This window comes from Eptatretus burgeri, chromosome 12 (assembly GCF_056783735.1).
Source record: "Eptatretus burgeri isolate ZD-2024b chromosome 12, Ebu_testis_v1, whole genome shotgun sequence".
Lineage (NCBI taxonomy): Eukaryota > Metazoa > Chordata > Myxini > Myxiniformes > Myxinidae > Eptatretus > Eptatretus burgeri.
This window is the reverse complement of record NC_140972.1, coordinates 55,919,224-55,929,223: the sequence shown is the minus strand read 5'-3', so window position 1 is coordinate 55,929,223 and position 10,000 is coordinate 55,919,224. Positions and strand designations below refer to the sequence as shown.

The 10,000-nt window shown below is 51.4% G+C and overlaps 1 protein-coding gene across 13 annotated transcripts in view; it reads right to left on the bottom strand.

Annotated features, from left to right (window-relative positions):
- LOC147015668 (sideroflexin-5-like) overlaps positions 1–10,000 on the bottom strand; it is a 380,656-nt gene that overhangs the window by 95,083 nt on the left and 275,573 nt on the right. The gene's annotated exons all lie outside the window — the stretch shown is intronic.

Sequence of the window (10,000 nt, the reverse complement as noted above, 5' to 3'; positions counted from 1 at the left end):
GGGCCGCTGGACCCACTTTGTGTTATAGATCGCTGAAGTCTGGGGAGGCCATCCTGAGGCTTCGTTGGGCCTCGGCACAGGACGCTAGCTCTCCCTCATTCCCCTCCGGGAAGGGAACGTAGGGGTTGGGAGTAGGCTAGGGGAGATAGGTTAGCCGAACAGAGACAGTAAATGGGGTTAGGGGACGATTTATAGTGGGGAAGTAAAAATAAAAATAAAACAAAAAAATTAGTTGGGGCTAAATTGGGTTTTACAAATTAAGGGGGTGGGTATGGACAGTGACAGGCAAAGGCGATAGATGGGAGGGAGACAGTAGGCAGGTCCGAGCCCGCCTTCCGAGTGGCCAGCACCACGGCACTCCCTCCACCAACCTCCATCTCAAGGCAAAAGGCTGGCCAGCTTCATCTGCTGGCCGTGTTGCTTCAAGGCCTGTGCCGGCCAACTTCATCGGCAGCTGTCGTTTTGCTGCGAGGCCTGTACCGGCCGGATCGTCTGCAGCTGTTTACTGCAAGGCCTGTGCCGGCCAGTTCATCTGCCGGCTGTGTTTGCCTGCAATGGCCTGGTTCTGCAGGCTGTGTTTGCCTGCTGCCTTTGCCATGCCATGCCCACTGCCCCTGTTCACCAGCCCCGTTCAATTTTGCTTTGCCCCCCTGTTCATTACCATGTGCGCCAGGATCAGAAAGCAACAGTTTGCAAGCTGCGAGAACTGCCCTGTTGGCAGCTACAAAATGGGCCTGCAGTGGCGGCCCATGCACCGTGTTTGCGTCCGTCCATCCTTCCATCCATCCATCCGTTGTGCTCATTGCGTGTGCCACTTGAGCTGGCACGGAGACTGCGTTTGTGCAGCCCATGCACCGTTGTGGTTCACTGGGTTCATTTTAAAAAGGGAAGGCCTAGGACTGCGTGTGAGCAGCCGGCCACGTTCCCTGTCACCTGCATTGCTTGAGCCAGACATTGCATGCGAGCAGCCCGGCTCCCTGCTAACTGCTTTCTTTTTTCAGAGTCCATTGATCCTGGGCCATGGTTTAGTGTAAAATTTGTAAGTTAAGGTTAAGATGTACTGTACATATGAGTGCGCCCCCGGCATGTCTGTCTTAGCGCCGGCAATTTTGTTTAAGTTGTCCGTGTGAGTGGGTTTGTTTAGTTAGTTACTCAGCCCTCAGGTTATTTATTTTGGGGACACGAATACCATGAATGTCGCACTCAGGGATCCGTAGGTAAAACGTACTAGGGGAGAACTACACATGATGGCACACGAAAATTTGACGACTCGGGACTAGTCTGTAAAAAGGGGAGGGGGTAGTGTTGCGGTTGAGAAAATTCGCAAACCACCATTCAGATCCCGTAGGTGAAATATCTCTGTAAGTACATGTGTAGTTAGCCCAAACACGTTGTGTAGAGGGAATAAATGTGATTCATTCGGGCTGCGACGCTTTGAGATAGTCGGTTTTCTGTTATATCTTTATTTTTTTTTTGAACCAACCACGTCTTTTGAACCAACCACGTCTTTATTTTGAACCAACCATGTCTCAACCGCCATCACACAACAACCACCAACCACAACGCCGCTTCACAACAACAACAACGCCAACAGCCACGATCTTTACCTTCACAACTCGCTCCCGCAAACATCGCATCACCACCATTCCAAACGGCACCATGGCCATAAACCCTCCACCACCTTCACCTCTCTCCTTCTGCGGCCATTCCCGCAACACCTGGGAGCACCGAGCGTCAGGCTGTCCTGGGCTCGTACGGGACGCGCGCCGAGCCGCGAGTGCAAAATGCGGCCTTTCCGAGGAGAATTCGGATCAGGAATCCTACACGCCCACTTCTGATCCGTCCAATCAGCAAGCGCGGGGCGGTTTGGCCCCGCCTCCAGGCGCGTCGGTGTAGAATCGAGATATGCAAATTCTAGGATCAGGGGAGATTCACGCCCCCTTTTCCTCCGTCCAATGGGTGAGCGTGGCTCCACCCCCAAGCTCGTTCTGATCCAGAAATTTGCATATGGGTTCTCCTGCCGGCCTATAAAGCGCCGAGCACGGGGCGAATCTGGCCAGAGTCAGTTTTGAGTAGAGTCGGTTTGGGTCGAGTCGGTCTCGGTCGAGGCGCTTTTAGAAGAGCGGAGAGTGGCAGAAAGGTCGAGTCGGTTTGGGTCGAGTCGGTCTCGGTGGAGTCGGTTTGAGAGAGTTGGTTTGAGAGGGTCGGTTTGAGCGGAGTCGGCCTTGGAGGAGCGGGGAGTCGGCCTTGGAAGGGCGAAGAGAGTTTTGGGGCAGAGTCGGGTTGGAGCGCGGAGTGGAGTCGGGAGGCGAGGGCGTACAGGTGGTTTGCTGCAGTCGGCTGAGGAGAATTGGGGAAGAGACCGAGGAGTTCGGGTCCGAGGCAAGGAAGACGGCGGTCGGCGACGAGGTCGCGGTGGAATCGCTCGCCACGGGACCCAAGCAAGCCAGCTATACTCTTTCCCCAGAGCATCAACAATTCCCCCCCCTCTTTTCCCCCGCGCTGAGATTGTGCGAAAAGGGGGCCCCGTTCCCACCCCACTCCAAGCAGTGCCAACGAAATCCGCGAAGGAGCACGAAGTCTGGGGCACCGCCGCGCTGCCACATTTGCGGCTCATCACAAAGACACGGGTAGGATCCACCCGGTCTCGCGGACCTGACCGCTCTTTCAGGTCCCGCGCAAATATTGGCCCACAGGCCCCGTCTGCCCCCTTGTCTTTGAGGGTGGCCCTTTTCCTTTGTTTCTGTGTAAACGTGTGTGTGTGTGGCGCCAGTCTGTAAAGTAAAACTGTTTAAGTGTTGCCGTGTGCACACGTAGTCGGTTGTAGATCTGCATTGTTGTGTTTCTTTTGTTGCAATTGCTTTATGTGCATTCTGTTTAATTGTATATGTCTGCTCTCCGTGTGCCGCGGAATAAATGTGCATCATGTTGAACTGTTTTCCCGTTTCGCTTCGTCTTTTCTTTAATTGAATCTCCATCTTGCTTCACGTAAAGGGTTGGTAGTGGGCTTAATACGCCCGCTAATTAATCGGAACTGTGGAGGCCGACGATAACACCGCTTGGTTATCCCGATAGTACGGAACGGGTCGCTGAAGCGGCCCGTGTCCGGGGTCGACCTGCGGCGAGGTGCGATCGCCCGGTCTACCCTCCGCGTGGGTACTTAGGTAGGTCGAGTTGGGCGAACAACCCTATCCCACGCGGGGGGCCGATTGGCACGATCGTGGTGAGGCCGAAAGGCCCACTCGTGACTAGCTCCCGGCGTTAGTCCGAGAGGGCCACGACAGAAGTGTCCGTCCAGTGGGCGACGTGCCGCGATTCGAGTTACGTGGCCGTTCGCACGCCGGCGGGCGCGAATTCGCAACAATATATATGCACATATACACCGATAAAGGAATGCAAAACATCAGATTTAACCTGTGTTTTCTGAATTATTATTATGTTGGCAAGGATCAGATCTTTAGGCCAATACAGCTGTCTGTAGTAAAGGCTGAAGCCTTCTTGAGTGCTTAAATCATTTATAAAATGGTCATTAAAGAATAACACATCCATCCAAGGTTGCTTGTTAAAGTTTATCTCTTTTATATCCTGCTTCTGAGTGATTTATACCCTTATTCCTTTTACTTTACTCCCTCCTCCCTCTTGATAAGGCTCATCTCTTTTGCTTTCCTCTCTCCTCCATAATTCACTGATGCATTGCAAGCATAATGGCAGAGCATCAGAGAACTTGAACAACAATTTCACTTATGGCTTGAGCCATGGCTTGGATGGTTAAAGCTATTCAAAATACATCACATTAAATGTTCCATTTGAGACAGATGACAGATGAAATGATAAACTGAAAAATATTATTTATGCTACTTTTGAAAAAATTAAGACATCATGGCTATTCATCTACAAAAGCAGCGGAGCATGTGAATATAAATGTGGGGGAAATTGAAACCGATGGGCAATTGGAATGGCAAGGCGGCAAATGCACCACGCACAACCTGTGATAAATCAACAATACGACCAAATTCCAATGGATAATCTACTATTATTTACGGCACTGCAGAGGCTCTAAAAGTGCCTGAGCATCTGCAGAAAGCAGACGAGTGCTGCAAAAGTTTTTGTGGACAGAGTTGGTTAGGCCTCGTGAAGTGCATACTCACTGAAGTCTCATTGGCATTCTTCCTTGATGTTAATATCTCATTGGCAAAGTGACATTCTGGAAAGGCTCAAACAACACTATATAAATGACTGGAGGTTTATGGCTTTAACGGCTTTTCAGTGCAACGGCAAAACATTTTGAAAGGCTTCTGCAGAAAGCAAGTGTCTTTGAGTGAATCTTATACATCTTTACTATAAAAAACACAAGATTAAAATAAAATAAAATGTGTGTGTGTGTGTGTGTGTGTGTGTGTGTGTGTGTGTGTCAGTATGTCTCCTCCATAACTCCAAAACCATAAAACCTCACAGCCTGAAACTTTGCATGCATCCTAAGAAAACTCCAAGAGGTGCATGACTGAAGGCGTTTCCTGGGTAACGTCGCCGGGGACTGAAGCCACCATGTTTTTGGCCTGCTCAAACATGCCTTGACTTGGAACAGGCTGCAACGATTTCTTCATGATAAAGTTTATTTTACACTTTCCACACTCATATTATCGAATGCCCATTCATCATAGCTATGAATTGTTTGGTACATTGAAGTTCTTATAAACGCCCGGAGATGCCAGCGTTTGTGGTTTTATTTCATTTCCGCATATGAAGAACTGAGAGAATGTCATAAACTAAGCAGAATTACAAATTTTAAGCTCCAGATTTGAAAGTATCAGCAGTTCCTACACCTAAAGAAATGTTGATTTGTAAAATTCGGACATAGTTTGAACATTCAAACATTGCAATCACTTGCCAACCATTCAATTGGAGTGCTTGCTTGAGCACGTAAGCTACTTGCCTGTCCCGACAGTTCCTGGCCCAAACAGGATGTACTGTCGGCAGTTGCTGAGAGGTAGTGTGTTTTGATAACGCCTATTCACTATAGCATGGGTTTAATTCAACAACTACAACAACAACCAAGTGGGCATTGCTCCATCAACCTCCATCTTCACAAGAAAGGGCATCACCCCAGGGGCTTGTGTGACCGGTGTATTATTTCCTTGGATTTGGTTTATGTTTTCTCTCTCTGCCCTCAGTATGATGAGCCCAGATCGCATCTACTGCATTCTGTCCATGTTATGGGGATCATGTGGTCAGGCCTGCCGAATGCGTTTTCCATCCGACACAGAAGCACCCCCGGTTCTGTTGATCAGTTTTAAAATTCATTAAAGAAACGGGCCTAACAATATAAGCCTTCAGTATCCATACCTGAGGTGTTTCGGTGCATGGCATATATTGAGTCTCGCGACTCCGAAATCACCATTAAAACCCCAAAAGAAAGAAAAAACCTCGCTACGTAATTCTGAGTGAATCGTTCACTCACTGCGAACGCTTTTGCCATGCACCATCATTCAGAGCGAGCGGTTCGTGCCCCATCATTCAGAGCGAGCGGTTCGTGCCCCGTCATCCAGAGCAAGTGGTTCGTGCCCCGTCATTCTGAGCGAGCGGTTCATGCTCCGTAATTGTGAGCGAGCGGTTTGTGCTCTGTTATTCTGAGTGAGCGGTTCCTGCCCCGTCATCCTGAGAGAGCGGCTCGTGCTTCGTCATCTGAGCGAGTGGTTCGTTCTCTGTCATTGTGAGGGAGTGGTTGCTGCTCCGTCATTCTGAGCGAGCGGTTCGTGTTCCGTCATTCTGAGCGAGCGGTTCGTGCTCCGTCATTCTGAGCGAACGGTTCGTGCTCACTCATTCTGAGCGAGCGGTTCATGCTCAGTCATCCTGAGTGAGCGGTTTGTGCTCCGTCATTCTGAGCGAGCAGTTCGTGCTCCATCATTCTGAGCGAGCGGTTCGTGCTCAGTTATTCTGAGCGAGCGGTTCGTGCTCCGGCATTCTGAGGGAGCGGTTCGTGCTCCGGCATTCTGAGCGAGCGGTTCGTGCTCCGGCCTTCTGAGCGAGCGGTTCGTGCTCCGGCCTTCTGAGCGAGCGGTTCGTGCTCCGGCCTTCTGAGCGAGCGGTTCGTGCTCCGTCATTCTGAGTGAGTGGTTCGTGCTCCGTCATTCTGAGCGAGCGGTTCGTGCTCAGTTATTCTGAGCGAGCGGTTCGTGCTCCGGCATTCTGAGGGAGCGGTTCGTGCTCCGGCATTCTGAGCGAGCGGTTCGTGCTCCGGCCTTCTGAGCGAGCGGTTCGTGCTCCGGCCTTCTGAGCGAGCGGTTCGTGCTCCGGCCTTCTGAGCGAGCGGTTCGTGCTCCGTCATTCTGAGTGAGTGGTTCGTGCTCCGTCATTCTGAGCGAGCGGTTCGTGCCCCATCATTCAGAGCGAGCGGTTCGTGCCCCATCATTCAGAGCGAGCGGTTCGTGCCCCGTCATTCAGAGTGAGCGGTTCGTGCTCCGTCATTGTGAGTGAGCGGTTCGTGCTCCGTCATTCTGAGCGAGCGGTTCGTGCCCCGTCATTCTGAGCGAGTGGTTCGTGCTCCGTCATTCTGAGCGAGCGGTTCGTGCTCCGTCATTCTGAGCGAGCGGTTCGTGCCCCATCATTCAGAGCGAGCGGTTCATGCCCCATCATTCAGAGTGAGCGGTTCGTGCCCCGTCATTCAGAGTGAGCGGTTCGTGCTCCGTAATTGTGAGCGAGCGGTTCGTGCTCCGTCATTCTGAGCGAGCGGTTCGTGCTCCGTCATTCTGAGCAGGCGGTTTGTGCTCCTGCATTCTGAGCGAGCGGTTCGTGCTCAGTTATTCTGAGCGAGCGGTTCGTGCGCCGTCATTCTGAGCGAGCGGTTCGTGCTCCGTCATTCTGAGCGAGCGGTTCGTGGTCCCTCATTCTGAGCGAGCGGTTCGTGCTCTGTCATTCTGAGTGAGCGGTTCGTGCGCCGTCATTCTGAGCGAGCGGTTCGTGCTCCGTCATTCTGAGCGAGCGGTTCGTGGTTCCTCATTCTGAGCGAGCGGTTCGTGCTCCGTAATTGTGAGCGAGCGGTTCGTGCTCCGTCATTCTGAGCGAGCGGTTTGTGCGCCGTCATTCTGAGCAGGCGGTTTGTGCTCCTGCATTCTGAGCGAGCGGTTCGTGCTCAGTTATTCTGAGCGAGCGGTTCGTGCGCCGTCATTCTGAGCGAGCGGTTCGTGCTCCGTCATTCTGAGCGAGCGGTTCGTGGTCCCTCATTCTGAGCGAGCGGTTCGTGCTCTGTCATTCTGAGCGAGCGGTTCGTGCGCCGTCATTCTGAGCGAGCGGTTCGTGCTCCGTCATTCTGAGCGAGCGGTTCGTGGTCCCTCATTCTGAGCGAGCGGTTTGTGCTCCGTCATTCTGAGCGAGTATTTCGTGCTCCGTCATTCTGAGTGAGCGGTTCGTGCTCCGTCATTCTGAGCAAGCGGTTCGTGCTCCCTAATTCTGAGCGAGCGGTTCGTGCTCCGTCATTCTGAGTGAGCGGTTCGTGCTCAGTCATTCTGAGCGAGCGGTTCGTGCTCCGTCATTCTGAGTGAGCGGTTCGTGCTCAGTCATTCTGAGCGAGCGGTTCGTGCTCCGTCATTCTAGCGAGCGGTTCGTGCTCCGTCATTCTGAGCGAGCGGTTCGTGCTCCGTAATTGTGAACGAGCGGTTTGTGCTCTGTTATTCTGAGTGAGCGGTTCCTGCCCCGTCCTCCTGAGAGAGCGGCTCGTGCTTCGTCATCTGAGCGAGTGGTTCGTTCTCTGTCATTGTGAGGGAGTGGTTCCTGCTCCGTTAATCTGAGCGAGTGGTTCATGCTTCATCATTCTGAGCGAGCGGTTCGTGTTGCGCACGATCCCGACAGCATGAGAAGTTACATGGTGTGTAAGGAGATTGATAATGTCCTAAAATGTTTCGAAGCAGTCTACGAACAGACAATGAAGGCAGCCACTCAAGTCTCCATGCTGAAGTTATGTTTTTAAATCCAAAACAAATCAACCTCCCTTTCATCTTCTGAGCCTTCAACCTCGACTGGACAACATGCCACACCTGAATATGCCTGCAACAAGCAATATGTACTGTATTCAACCCCAACCATGAAAACACTTATTAAAAAGCAATTCATTTTCATGCTTTCATTTGTTATATACTGTATTTTTTGCCCATCCTCGCTCCCCCACCACTCCTCACTCCCCCCTGCTTCATCGATCCCCCACCTCTCCTCAGTCTCCCTACCTCCTTGCACCTCCATCCCTGTCTCACTCCCCTCTTTTCTCTTTTTCTCCTCCACCCCTTAGTGTACCCGTCGTCCGGACAGTGGTTATGTCCAGTCGGACCTTCCCCTCCAACTGCCTTAATCTGCCCTCTCTTCACGCTGCCTTACCTTTCCGCACCCTTCCTCACTCGGGTCCTTCCTCAGTTCTCACCCCACCTCGATATCCCTCCTCCTTGATCCCCTCCCTCCTCCCCTCTACCCTCCTTCCTCTCTCTCTCTCTCTCCCCTCCTTCTTACTCTCCCCCCCACCCCCATCAACCTCAATACTTCAATCAGTGAAGCGATAGGTTGTATTTGCTAATCTATACTAATAAATGGCTGTGTGTGTGTGTGTGTGTGTGTGTGTGTATTTGTTTATAAAGCATAACATATTCTCTCTGCTGTCTTCCCCACCACCACGATATATATATATATATCTATCTATCTATCTATCTATCTATCTATCTATCTCTCTCTCTCTCTCTCTCTCTCTCTCTCTCTCTCTCTCTCTCTCTCTCTCTCTCTCTCTCTCTCCCCGTCTCTCTCTCTCTCCCCGTCTCTCTCTCTCTCTCTCTCTCTCTCCCCCCGTCTCTCTCTCTCTCCCCGTCTCTCTCTCTCTCCCCGTCTCTCTCTCTCTCTCCCGTCTCTCTCTCTCTCTCCCCGTCTCTCTCTCTCTCCCCGTCTCTCTCTCTCTCTCTCTCTCTCTCTCTCTCTCTCTCTCTCTCTCTCTCTCTCTCTCTCTCTCTCTCTCTCTCTCTCTCTCTCTCTCTCTCTCTCTCTCTCTCTCTCTCTCTCTCTCTCTCTCTCTCTCTCTCTCTCTACAATCCTCCCTCCACCCCCACCTAATACAGTGCAGCACTCTCTCCCCACACCTCTTCCCCCTCTCTCTCATTTTCTCTGTCTCTGTATGTATCCCGATGATGGTTATCTCCATACATGTCTGGATAGTGTTTGTCTCCAGACGTGTCTGGGCGGTGTTTGCAGTGTTTGTCTCCAGACGTGTCTGGGCGGTGTTTGTCTCTGGACAGTGTTTATACGATGACCGGTAGAAAATTTATTCAGACTATTTTGTTTCCATCTTCACTGTTATTCTATGCACAATCATTTTGATAAGGCAGTATGAATCATAATCAACACTTTACCACAAGTCTGCCTTCCCTCCCTCGAACCTCACACCACCTTCCCTTCCCCCACCCCTCTTCACACTCCCCCTCCTCTCTCCTTCATCTCCACCTTATCAATCCCCCCCTCCCTCTCCACACCCCTCTTCCTCTCCCCCCTTCTTTTTCTCACCCCTCAGTATTCCCGTCAGGGAAGCGACGGGTGATATTTACTAGCATAAGAATAAAATGAGGAAATCGCAGAAATGGAAATGCAGATTTCACTTTTTATTTCCTTATTTTTGTTACAATTTATGCATATATATATATATATATATATATATATATATATATATATATATATATATATATATATATATATATATATATATATATATATATTGTTGCGAATTCGCGCCCGCCGGCGTGCGAGCGGCCACGTAACTCGAATCGCGGCACGTCGCCCACCGGACGGACAATGCCGTCGTGACCCTCTCGGACTAACGCCGGGAGATAGTCACGGGTGGGCCTTTCGGCCTCACCACGATCGTGCCAATCGGCCCCCCGCGTGGGATAGGGTTGTTCGCCAAACTCGACCTACCTAAGTACCCACACGGAGGGTAGACCGGGCGATCGTACCTCGCCGCAGGTCGACTTCGGACACG